The sequence below is a fragment of the Falco peregrinus genome, chromosome 1 (assembly GCF_023634155.1).
Source record: "Falco peregrinus isolate bFalPer1 chromosome 1, bFalPer1.pri, whole genome shotgun sequence".
NCBI lineage: Eukaryota > Metazoa > Chordata > Aves > Falconiformes > Falconidae > Falco > Falco peregrinus.
Genome location: NC_073721.1, coordinates 93298470 through 93313040, shown reverse-complemented (window position 1 = coordinate 93313040; position 14571 = coordinate 93298470). Strand labels below are relative to the sequence as shown.

The following is a 14571-nucleotide window of genomic DNA, read 5'->3' as shown; positions in this document are numbered from 1 at the left end:
GAGGGTCTTTATAAATTCGTCTTGTAAAAAAAAGATGAAATATTTGGCATATCTGAACAAGCATAAATGCTATTGGAATTTTCTGAATGCTGCTTTTTTCAGTGCAAAACAGTTGCTATCCTTGTCACCTTACTACATGATTAAAAAGAGAAGACAACTGCTCTAGTAAGATTAATGTGGTACTCTGCATTCTGAGAATTTTTCCACATCCCTTTATTGAGTTCATGATGGCTTCCCATAGCACTATAATCAGACAAGATGGGTATCAAATTGAGTATTTTTTTCCTTTTGCACAACCCTTACCCAAAGTCAAAACTGAGAGAAAATAAGCCAATTAAAAGCATAATATGTTATGCACCATGAGCTGTCTTGCAATATAAATTGCCCAGTTGCCAATCAAGCAAGCCCCATGTCTACTAAGCACAGACTATGCAGCTTTAAGCAGCTTCTTAAAGCTGCCCTCAGTTATCTTTTACTGCTTTTGCTGTGAATATAGTGAATTGGCCACTGTGTCATTACTCATACTTTAGGACAGGACCTTTATTGGCTGAAATCAGCAATAGTTCCGTTTAGGAATTCAAATTAATATTAGGGAGTCAGGAAGAACGATTTGGTCCTTTAAATTACATGCAGACATAATAGAAATACCGTATTGCTCAGGAATAAATGCAAAAAGTTGCAAAATGTCAGACTGCAGACAAACTTGTAGCTACTCAGGACATAGACTAGTCATTCTGTGTTTATTGGAAGGTTCAACTGGATTGCAAGTATTTTTCTCATCAGAATGAACCTGAAGAAAAAAGGGGAGGGTATTAAATGTGACAGCACCAGAAAAATCTGTCCTGGGCTTCTGTATCATATTCAAAACTGCTGACCATTCCTGGGAATCTACCTCCAGTGATATACCTAACAAGACTCTTCACTCTGTTCTTCCCGTTTCATGAAAGACATAGGCGTACCCCTTGGTACGTGTGAGAATTTATTCAGTGCCTCACTGTTCTCCTGTCTTCGTTATACCAAGGCCAATTGAACTCCACCCAGACCTCTGCCTCTGGAAGATGGCTTTATCCGTGGGTGAGCACTGGTTGGACATGCTTGGTCAGTCTGAATCTGGAAGGGCCACAAGACTGAGGTAAAAAGCAGAGAAGAATGTCAGTAGCTTCTCATTCCAGTGAATTCCAAACTATGTTCACGGTCACCTTTTTACGCAGAGAAATTAGATTTTGATGTGTCAGTTCTTTTGCTTTATTGTCTGGGATCACCAGCGAAGAACAAAGTAATTGTATCTTCTGCAATGTGCTTTTTTTTAGCAAATAAAAAATACCTGTGCACTAGGATTTCTTTGATGATAATGAGACCTTCAAATTACAATGTCTTTTGGCTTTTATAATGTCAGAAGTTTGCAGGAGGAAATGAGACATGATGATTACTTGGTTTGGGGGAACCAAGGTGCGGAAGAGAGCAGAGCATAAAACTCTTCTTAAAAATATCTAACTCTTTTTACATAGGAGATTCAGCTTCTTAATTCTTACTCCTGAGAAAGAGATCTGGGTTTCCATTCTCTCACAGACACTTTCTATAGTCTGGATGCACGAAGCTTTGTTGCAGTATTTTGCAAACACAGTAGAAAGTGGCAATAGTTTTAGATGTGTCCTTGGATGCCCTGTGATTTGCAGCAGCAGCAGGAGAGATCTTGTATTTAGTATCAAACAATAGCTCACTATAGAATTTGCTAAACTAGAGTTGGCTTCTCACCATCTCCCAGAACCAACCTGGCATTTCACAATAGAGGAATCAAATGTCTTTTGGCAGCATCTGATGTCATAGTTGCTTAGAGCCTGATCTCAGAATTTGGCTGTTATGAGTCACTCTATCTGTACTCAGCTGTGTAAAACAGACAACAAAAAATGTGGGCATCAGCAGTGTTGTGACCTTTATACAATGTTCAACAGATTGGGAGAAGGCAGGGTTGTTATTACTAATTTTAAACCGTTAAAACACATTGGGTTTTTTCAATACATGAAGGTAATGGAAGCCTATCACCAGAACCATACAGCGTATCGCTTCCAAGGGCATCTTGTTTTGACTAAAGAACTCACAAGTAAAACGACAGCGGAATGTGCTTGGGCAGAAGTGTTGCACCTCTCCTTACGCTGTGCTGTCATGGGTGATGTGTTTGCTGGCTTGAGGGAAAGAAAACTTCTATCTTCCTTTTGGCATATTAGCTAGAGTTGCATCGAGAGGCAAAATAATAATGTCACGTTTGATGATGAAAGGTTTAGTCTGTGCTGAGGAGCTGCTGAAATTCTTTAGAAGAAAATATTCTGTATAATATGCAAGTATTACTAATCTGCCTCACCTCTGAGGCTATTGGGGTGAAACTGGGGTTTCTTTAACAGCTTGTGATCTGGCTGATCTGGTCTGCTTGTAACACGCAACATATATCATATTCTATTGTGGGGCTTGGCCGGTGTCATAAATCAGTTGAGTACTACTAAAGTAACATTTGAACAGCAGTTAAGATGTACGTGAATTATGCATTGTTTTCATGTGGTGCTCATCTGCCACAGATAATTAGGTGAGGAAAACAGAGCACAGCTTTGTATCTTGATCATTTCCTATATTCTTGTACCTTTAGGGAAGGAAAAGTGTGTTTCTTCTGCTTCCTGTCTTACACAGGTAGTGACTGAAAACATGAAGGTACCTTCAAGAATAAAGTGGTTGTATCAAAAAGAGGTGTGTTTGGTTTTTTTTTAAACAATATATTAATAAATAGGAGGTGGTACAAGATTAAAACGAATCAGGAACAAGACAGAACAAGTTTAAGATTTTAGAGCTGCAAATTCATTATCTTTATTGTGAGTTGTGTGATATGTGTTGTTGTCTTTATAGTCCCATCTTTTGTGGACACGCATAATATAAGGACCATGCCTTTCTTTTAATGTCGTCTTTCTGACTGCAGTAGTTGCATAAGATTTGAAAAATCACAATTTTAAACACTACAGCATGAAAAGGTTTAACAAACTAGCATTTTGAGCACAGTCTGCTAGCTGTGACAAACTTTCATTTTCCAAATCAGACTTCTTGTCTGACTCTCCTTCAGGTGGTCTTTCTCTCAGAAATTGGAGTGGTGTAGTTGGACCGTGGAGTTGCATCAATAAAATTGAGTAGGTCTGCTCCAATCTGTTCCCAGTTGAAGCTGGGATTGAGCAAAGTTATGAACTCTCCTTCTGTTATAAAGATCACTGTAATTTCTGCACACCTCATGCTGCATCATACACATTCAGAACTGGAATTTATCTCTGGCAAGAGCTGTCCTTTCCTGAATTATGTCTGGCATGCCTGTTCTCAGTTGTGAAGTATTTATCTATTTCCTGGTGTCAGCTACTGAATCCAATGGAATTATGGTCCCTTTTAAGTATAAAACCCAATCTTGTCATTCGTACTGAATCCAAGAGGTATTATCACTTGTTTCATGGGCCTCTTATCAACACTTACTTTAACCTACTGCTCTTGAAACAGTTTTACTGCACCTCATCAGCACCTGGGCTTGCAAATCCATGATGTGGTTGGAATTGAAGTGCAGGTGGCTCTGCCATCTAGCTTGATTTGGATTGATTGCTGACTTAATAACATAACAGCAAAAATGGCAGCTGAATGTCTGTCTGCCTTTTTCTGTAATAAATGTACATAAAGAATCTCTGCATCTGCTAACTGACGCTACAGATTGCTTTCCCTTCAGTGGAGGTCTTTCCAAATGGTCTCAGAAACAGCAAGGATAGATGCTTGTGTTTTTCCTGGCGTATCAGTGGTACATTGGTTCTGCTTCCTCTGTTTCTGTCACTGCAGTTTATAGGCTGGCCATTAATTTTTCTGTCAAATTGTTATCTGTAGCATATGTGTTAGATGGCACCTACAATACACGCTACCTGCATTCTCCATACTGCTTGCTTAGTTTGGAGTCTAAACCCTTGTGCGGTCCCAATACATTGTCATTATATTCCTTTCACTGCTCACTTTAGCTGCTCTTCCATTGAGTGGTATGTTTCTAAGGCTAGGTCTATTGCCTTAAAAATGTAAAAATGATCGTGCTTTCATTCTTTCTGAGATTACATGTGGGTGCCAAGAATGTGAGCTTTGCAGTATAAACATTTTTTTCTCACTATTCAGTACAAATATTTATTCAGGTAAAGGCAAAACAAAACACTTTATTGCCTACTGTTCTTTCTGGACTTATTCAATATTTTGATGATCTGTTCCAGCATTTGGGGCATTATTCCAACAGGAGTGTCCTGATTATCTACCCTGCCCCCCAGCACACCTACCCTCCCCAATGTTATAAAAATGATATTTCTCATCTTCCGTTATAAATTTTCATGGAGGCTTAGTTCTTGCTTTCAGTTTTAATGCCTGCACATGGATTTTGTCTGGAAATCCACCATGCCTGGTAGCTGGCATCACTCCATGCTGATGATTTCCTTTGTTTCTCACCCATATTTTGTCTCTTTGTAAACTGTGTTCTCTTTATTATTCTGGATCTCACAAGATTAACCTCTGCTGTCATCTTCCATATGCCACATGCTGAGTAGTAACATAAGAAAATGCCACATTTCTTAAGTAAAATGGCTTTAGATTGAGAGAACTGTAACAGAACTAAAGCTTTGTGGCAAGCCAGTACCCCCAGATGGTGAAGACTATGTTTAAGGCCTTTGGAGCTAATTAACTTTTCAAGGCTGCAAGGACTGGAGAAATTGGGATTGAGCCCTGATGGCTGACAAGGGTGAAGAGGGTGTCAAGCCTGTGACACCAGTGCCCCTGACTTCTCTCTGGCTTCATTTTACAGCAGAGTCTTAACACCACATCAGGGAGGCACTTCCCATGGGAACAGACTTGCTAGAATTTGCCTTTAGACTCCAGCCCTATGCTGGCACTAATGTGGTTCTCAGCAGGTGAAGGGGAGATGCTGTTACAAAGATGTTGGTGCTGGGAGAGGTGGGACTCAGGTGCAAGGCGGCTGGGATATTTTGAAGGTTTTTCACTCTTTTTAACCCTGGCTGATCTGATGATATCTTGGGGGAACGCTTTTGCAAATTGGTGATGAAATGTAATCATTCTTTGTTGCAATTTTGTCTATATTTATGAACTCCCATTTCCCTGAATACCATTAAGAAGTAAACATGAGAGGCTTGTTGCTTTAATACTCTCCTGAGACAATGGTCTACCCTAAACTCCTCTTTCTTGCTTAATTTCCTTATCAGGTTCATCCTACGTGCTTTCTAGTTGTCTCTGGGTCTTTCCTGCTGCTGGGTATATGTGTGCCTGTATTTTTGTCCTTTCTCATCCTTTGTGTGTAGTGCCACTGAACAATGATCATTGCCCTGAATTTGCACTTAGTCCCCAAGGAAAATTGCAGTGGTTGGTTCTTTTTCTAGGCCTCTGTTTTGGGTGCTGACCTCCAGTGTTTCTTCTATTCCATGGAAGTGTTGTAATCAGTTTTTTACATTTAGCCTACTACTTTATACTCAACAAAATGCAACTCCTAAATTCAACTCTACTATCAGATAGCTTTGCTATTCCTGTTTATAGATAGCCGTGTTTTCTGTCGTGTATTATCAAGCTGCAGTTCTCCTTTCCCCCATATAAAGTTTTGCTTCTTTTGTACATAGACTCCATGTTTCAGAATGGAAAATAATTGGCTGTTAAGGTAACACAGGGAAGTTACTTAGTTTTCCCAGGTTTCTGGGTGCAGCACTTGAGCCGTTTATTAATTCTAAGATGACCCTTCAGATATTTGAACTTGACCCTTTTTCCTGTCAGCAACACCTGGCAAGAGAGCTAAATAAGTTAAATTGCAGATATAGTCAAAATTTATTTTAGCTAAAGCCTGTTTGTAAGATGTTTGTGTGCCAAGTTATATCTGGAGTAAATTTTTACAGGCAAACTCTAAATCAGGGGCAAGGGGTATTGGAAGAAGTGTAAAGAGGAGTAAAATAAAAAGCTTGACAGACCCTTAACTATCATGAAAATGGTTATGGAGAACTCTATGGTATTAACTTAGATAATTGCCAGAGTCATAAAATCTGGATTTTTCTCTCTGCAGGGCTCCTGGGAGCTGCTGGAGGCGAAGAAAGTTAAATGTAATGGTTCATATATAATTCAGAATTTTGTTTCTTTTTCTCATTCTCAAAAGAATAAAAGTGACCTACTTTCTATATGTTGTAGTTTAGTGAGAAATCCCCCCAACTCCCAGTGTTAGTATGCTTCTCTTTTTAAGCAGGTGCTAACTCCCATCTCTGCTTTACTACTGCTGGCGTAGTATGTGCTAAATGTGTTGTGACATTCTTTCCTCTCAGTTTACAGTGAAGATAGTTGTGCTCCTTCCCAAATTCCAGTTTTGTTAAGCTTCTGGGATTAACGTAGGAACGAAATTAATTTTCTGCATGTTAGTTGTCAACCACACTAGAAGTAACTAATAACAAGCTCTCCTCTAAGATTTTTACTTTTGTATTTGATAAGCTTCATGTAGCGATGGTTTAAAAGAAGGAAACATATAAAAAATGCAGACACCTGTATAAAAAGTCACCACTTCTTGTTTATTTGTCCCAATGCATGTTTGGAATGAAATGGGAAAGGACCATTAGAAATGAACCTGAAGTTCAGAGGAGAGCCAGTATCAGCTCTGTCGTAAGGCCAGATTTGAACTGGAAAGATTTCAATCCAGAGGACTTCTCTAGCCCATCCTTACAAAAGACAAAGAGAACAATCTAAAAAACCTGAGATAGGAAAACGCGGAATTTGGACTTAAGGTTACAACTCAAGGCTGTAAGTCAAGACTTGTAAGGTTACAAGTCAATACTGTACCTCACTACGGAAGTGTGCTGGAGAGAGTATGGAACCAATCCTAGGTTTAATCCTGCCTTCCAAGAAGAGCCAAAGTTTAGTTTGCTGGATCTAGTTCTATATAGAGGAAAGGGAAAGAAATTTAATGAGTTTATATTCTGTCACAGTGCTGAACTCATTGATGATTGGGGAGATATTTCAAATTTTTCAGTTCTTTTCACAGTATATTGTTTCCATCATGGACGTAGAGAGATAGGAACATGTTAATCCTCTTTTGCTCAAGCAGAAGTTGCATTGACCATAAAGAGATTCTGGGATGTAGGATGGACAGCGTTCTACTTACTTTCCCTAAGATAAGTCACTACACAATTTGATTGTCAGATGTATGCAACGGCCAAAACAAAATCATATTTTTCACTAAACAAAATGTATCCTTTAGAACTGTTTGCAGGGAAATATTTGAAAAATAAACATGGTTCTGTTTAGCCATGTTTTATTAACTTATTTATTTGAAGTAAGCAGTTTCTTCCAGCTGTGTACATTAGACCAGTTAGCAAGAGGACTTCTTCATATATTTCTGTTTGTGGATCCACACTTTTGTGATCCAAGTATTAGGAGTTGGGAGTTTGGATCCAAAGGGAATGAATTTACGTATGCAGGACACGTTGTTCAAGGAGCTAATACTTACAGTAAACAGAGGTTGCTTAACTGTTGAGTAATGCTACAATAGTTATTTCCAATATTTTGCAAGAAACAATGTTCATGCAATGTTTTACCACTAGCAATTTGTTAGTGGTTTTAATTTAATGCCAAACAACTCTCGAAGGACTGTAATTTCAGAAACATGGAGTATCACATGTTGGGAACTATACCCTCTTTCTACTTTTGTAAGGTAAGACATATATGAAAGAGACACAATTTCTTTTCTCCCATTAATAATACTTCAAATAGTGTAAAAATACTCTTTTGACATCACAAATAGTAAATTACATTCATTGAAAGGAGATGCACGTACAAGCAACTTATGTTGCAGGCTAAAAAAAGTCTGTAAAAGATGCTTAAAGAAGGTCTTTCTACAACTGACTGCTTCAGGAAGACAGTCATAGTCTGAACCAGCCTTATTTGTCTTCTGGTTTTGGAGCAATGATGTATTATAGTAACGTCAAACCTGACAGTACGACTATACCTAAGTGAGGAGTACTTTTTATCTTAATCGTTTGTACAATATATTTCATTTCTTGTGATGACTATATGAATGGAAACAGTTTTAAAGTGACTGAAAATAAATTATTTGTAAAGCATCCCTGGATCTCTCTCTCTCTCCAGATCCTATAAACATTCATAATACTCCTCTACTTAGCATATTTCGCTGTAGCTTTACAATATCGCTAGATGTTTTCCTTTGCACTGGAAATAGGTGGGTGTTTCCTAGTAGAGATCAGCTTTAGTAAACACTCCTATTAATGCAATGCTCATCAGGTTCTAACATTTGAGATAGACGCATGTTCTTACTTTACAGATGGAGAACTAAAAGGTTCTTAAGATGGATGGATGGCCTTTGAAACGTCTTACTGTGGTTAAGAGGCAGAAAGAATCTAGAGGTTTTATCTCCTGTGCTTTTACTTTCTCTACTGCTGTGCCATTTATGTAGGTATGCATGCCTATATATGTACGTATACACATATTTAGATGTCTGTACTGAAGGGAGACATAGACTTGAGGCAGATTTAATTAAAAACTACTTTTCTTTAATCAGACTTTTGAGCCCAAAATACTGGAGACAAAGTGTGAATGTTTTGAAGGGAAACTAGGACTTTTCCAACTTTTCTGCCACCAGTTTCGTAACAGCTTCTTTGCTGGTGCAATCCTATCATTACCCCTTTCTTTAAAAACAACATAAGATCATCTTGGCCTGAAGTAAGTAAATCCATGTGTATTTATTTATTTGGTGTAATACTGTGCATACCTAAATGCATACATAGTTATTTTCGTGAACACATCTACATTGCATTAGTTGTCATCAGTTTTCACACAGTGCCAGACTGATTGGTCTTCGGTTGCTTCATTTTGTTAAGGCAGTCTGAACAAAGCTAGGTGGCCCTTGGGAAGGTTTGCTTCCAATTTGGTCTTCCAATTTAAGGTATGAGGCATATCAACCTGGTCATTTACATCAAACTCACCCCCAATTAGCATCCACTTGTGAAAATAACTATAGAAGTAGGTCTGAATGATTTCCTTTCTCTGTTCTCTAACCCATAAATGCATTGATAAGTAGAACAGTTTCTGTGGCTATATATGTGCCTTTTAATGCAGAAAACCCAGGAGCTATTTAGGTATTTGTGCTAATGTCTCCTCCTAGACCTTGCTTTGCAGTCCTTTAAAATACTATGTCTAATGCTCCTTGGTGAGACTTCCACAGGAGAAGACTGGCTTTCCACTCAGATGTTGAGATACACATGGTGGTATGTGGAAAAATACTGAGAATGGTTTGCCAGGCTCCTAATGAAAGTTTTGATGGGTTGCTAGCTTGTTAGCTTAAAAGCAAAGTATGCAGCCATGTCTTGTCACATGTAGTAAAAGCACAGTGCTAATGCAATCACACGAGGGGAAGAAGCCTGTGCTGGAAACCTGTGCCTTCTAACAAGAGAGACAGGTAAATGGTGATGAAGTTGCTGGCAAAGACTGTGCTTTGGAGTGGAAAAGTAAGCACAGAGTTATCTGGCAAATGATTGTGAGGAGGGGATGAAGATTAGCCAAGCAGGAAAAGTTTCATCTACCCAACTGTACGTCAGTGGTGTGAGTGCTTGGGAAGGTCTCTGCAGCAACACAAAACATGATGTACTCACAGTAGATGCAGAGTGGAATATCTGTTCTTAGTTGTGAAAAATGGTCCAACATGTTTTCTTTGATATTGTAAAAAGAGAGGCTAAATGGAAAGCAAAAGAAGAGAGATACAAAATAAAATAGAAGAAATTGGTGCAAAAAGGAAGAATGCTGAAGAGCTGATGAGGCTGGATTGAGAGGAGGAAGTGGTGATGCAGAAGTTGAAATAATACTTCTATAGAGATGGTATTTGAGAATGAAGGAAAACTGGGAAAACCAGAAAGTAATTTTAATGCTGTGGAAATGAATAGCATGCAAGAAAAAATGAGGGAAGAGCCCAGGGGAAAGCAGATAAAAGAAAGGTTGCATGAGGATGATGTGTCCCTTGGGAAATGATTTTCACCCTGATCCGCGCATTTTCTCCAGTATGTTTCAGTGCTTATTGCCTTTCAGAACTGATAACTTTCTGATGATTGGAAGTCAGAACATTCTGTTCCATGAAGGAAAAATTTACTGCTGGAATTTCATGGACCTTTTTTTGCGTGCCATTATTTGTTATTAACCAGACCTCCTTCCTACTGCCTTTAAGACCTGACAGAATGCTGGTTTATACAGCACCTCCTACAGAAACACTCAAGATGAGCAAGCTATACAAGTATTGTACAGGTTTTGCCAATACCTGAAGGCAGGAACTCTTAGGCATTTTTGAACACTTTGGTTCTACTTTAGGACTAACTGGAACATACCTCATCTCCAGAGCTTCATTTTCTTTAGAAAAGTATATTGGTTTCATATATGAAACAAAAGTATAATCATTAAGAGCCATCTTTGGGCCTCTTTTAATAAACAGAAGTATGAGATAACCCAAGGAGCTCTAACTCAACTTTATATTGAAATTTCACGTCAGGGAAGTCTGCAATGCTCGGAAATTGTTTGGATGTAAGAAAGCAGAAGACATTCCAACAAAAAGTCATGTCTTCACTCCAGCAGATGCTATGAATAGGGTCTGTTGATACTACATTCCTAGAATCCTTGAGCACTAGCAATAAAGTGTCCATATTTGCATTTCTTAATACTTACAAAGAACTTCTCCCTCTAGAGGAGTAGCAGTGCATTCAGTGTAAGTTGTGAAGCTTTTTCAATATCCACTTGATAGACCCATAATTTTTCACCAGTGACCATTGCTTGGTCCAGTACAGCTGTGAAATATAAATAAAAAAACTGGTCAGGAAAGGGAAAAATTGAGCAGAAATACAAATTGCAGGGTCCAAATTTGTATCTGATGTGAAGTTCTGCTAGGAAGTGGTATTGGTTTACATTTAATTGCATATGAGCTGGTTAAAATTCAGATTTGGATATTGGGCATACATAAACGCTCTACCATATGATGCTAAAAGAAATTTGCGTGGCCTATAGACAATCAATAGTGGTAAAAATACTTTAAAAAGAGCTGGTTGCCTGGTTTTTCTGGGTTGTATGTAAGGTTAAAAAGAAGTCTAAAATTGCACCATTTTTCTGTTGATAATAGGTCACTCCCCTTTTCTGTTGAGAAAGGATGAGAAGCTAGAATGTCAACTTGCATTATGTCAGCTATGGCATAGTGGCTGTCTATATGTAGGCTGTTACCCAGAAGAAAATGCAAGCCAAATGAAAGATAACTTCTCCCTGATGAAAGGTGGAAGGAGCTACCTTGCATTCACAGCAGGAGTTACTGATGTACTGTAAAATTACCCCTTGCACTGTGGAATGCTGTAAGAGGGAAGAAAGTATGGAGAGCCTTGAAATTGAGAGACAATTATTATGGTTCTCAGGATGATGAGTAATGGGTTGCTGTTCTGCACAGCAGCACAGCTGTACAGCTACTGGATTTGCTTCAACAAAACATCAACTTTTCAGAGAAAATTGGCTACAGGAAGATAACAGATGTACAAAAGAAAATAGGGGAAGGATAACTCTTAACGTCTTTATATTTTGTTTACTAGAAATTTTTAAAGGGAGAAAAAGCTTGAATGTTATGGCAAGTTGCTATTTTTGCCCTTATAAACTAATTTTATTGTACCCATTTGTTCATATTATTGCACCACAGGTCGAAGTGCTGTTGTTGCGGCTTGGTGAGTTCATATTCAACCTTCCTCTTCCAAGCACTTGTGTCTTTGGTGCTGTTGAAATGGCAAAAGAAGCTGGCAAGTATCTATGGTTACACTGCTTGTTCTTTTAAAGAATTAAAAACTCTGGTTAACTCTACTCTTTGTTTAGTCTGTTGTTTCAGTTTCTTTGCAATGACAAATGCAGACATTTAGCTGGAGAGAATTATGGTTCAGTCTCTATGAAGTTTATTTCTGTTTGCTAACAAACTACTGTTTTGGGGATTTTGTATTTGTTGTATTATGGTAGCAGTCATGGACACTAATTCCCAAACGTGGCCTTGTAATTCCTGCTTGGGGTTATAATCACAGAAACTACAAAAAGCACAGGAACTAGGAATTTTGCCACAATCCCAGAAATGTTAGAGAAAGAGAGGTCACAATGCCCTGTTAAGTGAGGCTGTGACTGGAAGTGTTTGGGACTTCATGTCCCTGTAAACCTGTTCTCATTGTAGGATCTCTTTGTGGGCATCATACAGACACATAACAAAAAGCTACCTCCTGTCCTGGAAAACTCAGTTTCTAATTTACAGCTTCTTTTAGCAGCAACTGTCCACAATAAATCTCAAAAAGTTGCTTTATGTCAAGAATCCATTAGAGCTTTCACTGAAGCAAACGCTAAACTCCAGTAGCAGGGACCTACATGGATTCTTGAATGTTTATGCTAGGAGTGAGTGGCTGTGTTGCTAGCAGTACATCATGTCTCTTCATAAAAACCTCTGTCTACAGAAGAATGTGAGAGCAGGGAAGCAGGCAGTGATACTTCCTGAGAATATTCTCCTAGTCAAGAATTTGCAGGTCAGGGACTTCCTGAACCAGAGATGATGATGTGGTATCCCAGTGTCTTTACCTCAGTGGATTCCTCTTCCATAAACTTGTCTCCTTTTCTACTGAACCCAAGTCAACTGCCCCCAGGGCACAGCGTTTCACCATGTAATTGTATATTAGGGTGAACATGTCTCATTTTGCTTGTTTTGATGCTGGCACCTGCTAGTTTCAAGGGTAACTCCATTTGTTGGGATGAGCAGTAATTCCTTGGAGTGGCCCCAGATAAAAGATATAACCAAACAACCACTTGTATTACAGCAAAAAGATGTTGAGTGTTATGCTAATGTAGATAACATCTTTTTTTAATATGTATTTTAATAATTAAAAGCATAACTCAGTGATTCCTAACGAATATAATGATGGCAGGAAAAGTCACTAGTGATGGGGGGGAGGGGGAAAAAAAGACAAGAAAACCCCCCAAACTATTGTTCTGCCTAGAAGCCCCAGTGTATTTAATGAAATAGTCTCCTTGCTCACAGCCTTAGGATGCAAGACAGACAGGGAGCAGAAAAGTTTGCCGGTTTATGCAACATTGGATTTTTGACATCCACCAGTTCAGGAATTACATCACACCAGGTTTCTGCTTTGCATATTTTTTTTTTACAACTCACTTTTAGATACAGTATGTCTACAAGATGGTTACAAAAATTATTTTAATCAACCTACCCAGAACTCCATGCTGCTACAGGTAAACTGTGCAACTAAAATCTTAATTTATAGCAAGCAGTAGTCTTTGCTCTCCACTGAGGTCTGCCATGTGAACACACACACATTAATTTGCAAAAATGACCACAGTAGTCTTCATTTGCTACCTTTTAGAAAGTGTGTTTTTGACCACTTGACATTTTGAATGAGGAATCGATCGGAAACAGGACGTGTACTTAAACATCCACGTATCTTGCAAATGAAGTTTTGAAGTTTGCATGGTTTACAGATGGAAATGTGCTCTATGATTTCACATGAATGCTTAAAATAATTGTTAAACAAGTCTTTTCTTTCATGCTGGGCTGAGGTTTCCTTCCACATCTGTAGTAAATTGTCCTAAGGAACATTGACTCAAAAGAACTGGATTGTCTTTTAGTAGATGGTTAGGGTTGGTTGATGAGTCGTGAAAAATATTACTGTTATAGTTGATCACAGGGGAAAAAAAAACGGGTTTATGTATTATATTTCAGCAAGTAAAATACATAAAACCTAATTTCTTTAGCAACACCACCTGCTTTCAGTAAGTCTTCTGCTACCACTTTAGCAGACTACCTTCTATGTCTGATGGGATCCTATGAATGGATGAAGTGCTATGAAATAGAAAACTGGTAGCAGTATATGTGCCAGAGAGTGTCACAGACAATTTTCCAGCAAGTGATTGATGGTTAAGGTTTCTGTATGATACATATTAACTCTTTTGTAGCCTAGATATGTTTCATGTTATCTAATATGATTTAATGAGCAAATTGTCCTTTATCTGAATAACAGATCATGTAGCACCAGTTCTTGTAGACTTCTCTCTCCAAGCTGCGTAAATAATGGTCCTTTCTGAATTATTCCTTTACCATTTTGGAGGGAGTAGTAGAGACTACAGCGATCTTGCTGGTAGCAGGAGAGAGCTGTGTTACACTGATAGAAATCAAGAAAATCTACATTACGTAACAATGGGGTGTTTTTTCATGGAACTGTCTTGCAAAGTATGTATGTGTGGCAGGAGAGTAAGTTTTACCTCTTTACCTCAAAGGAGATGATTGTGCATAAAATGAAAGTCCAGTGATAACCCAATATGAACAGCCAGATTATATACTATGATTTGAAATAGCTAGGGCACATTAGTATAACTGGGGAAGATAACCCAATATGAACCAGCCTTCTTAAAATGGGAGAAAAACATATATCGCTCTGGGATAATACTTTTTTAGACAGAGAGAAATGAACCAAAGTAAAAACT

The 14571-nt window shown here is 38.4% G+C and overlaps 1 long non-coding RNA gene across 4 annotated transcripts in view; it reads left to right on the top strand.

Annotated features, from left to right (window-relative positions):
- The window catches only part of LOC114013734 (uncharacterized), a 166663-nt gene extending 154772 nt beyond the window's left edge, over window positions 1–11891 (top strand). For 3 of the 4 annotated variants that reach the window (XR_008745277.1, XR_008745269.1, XR_008745278.1), the window contains 3 exons: window positions 1022–1132; window positions 2639–2736; window positions 11750–11891. This is a non-coding gene — a long non-coding RNA (uncharacterized LOC114013734). The remainder of the gene's footprint in view (window positions 1–1021; window positions 1133–2638; window positions 2737–11749) is intronic. The other variant, XR_008745268.1, reaches the window with a different exon arrangement.
- Window positions 11892–14571: the final 2680 nt, after the last annotated feature.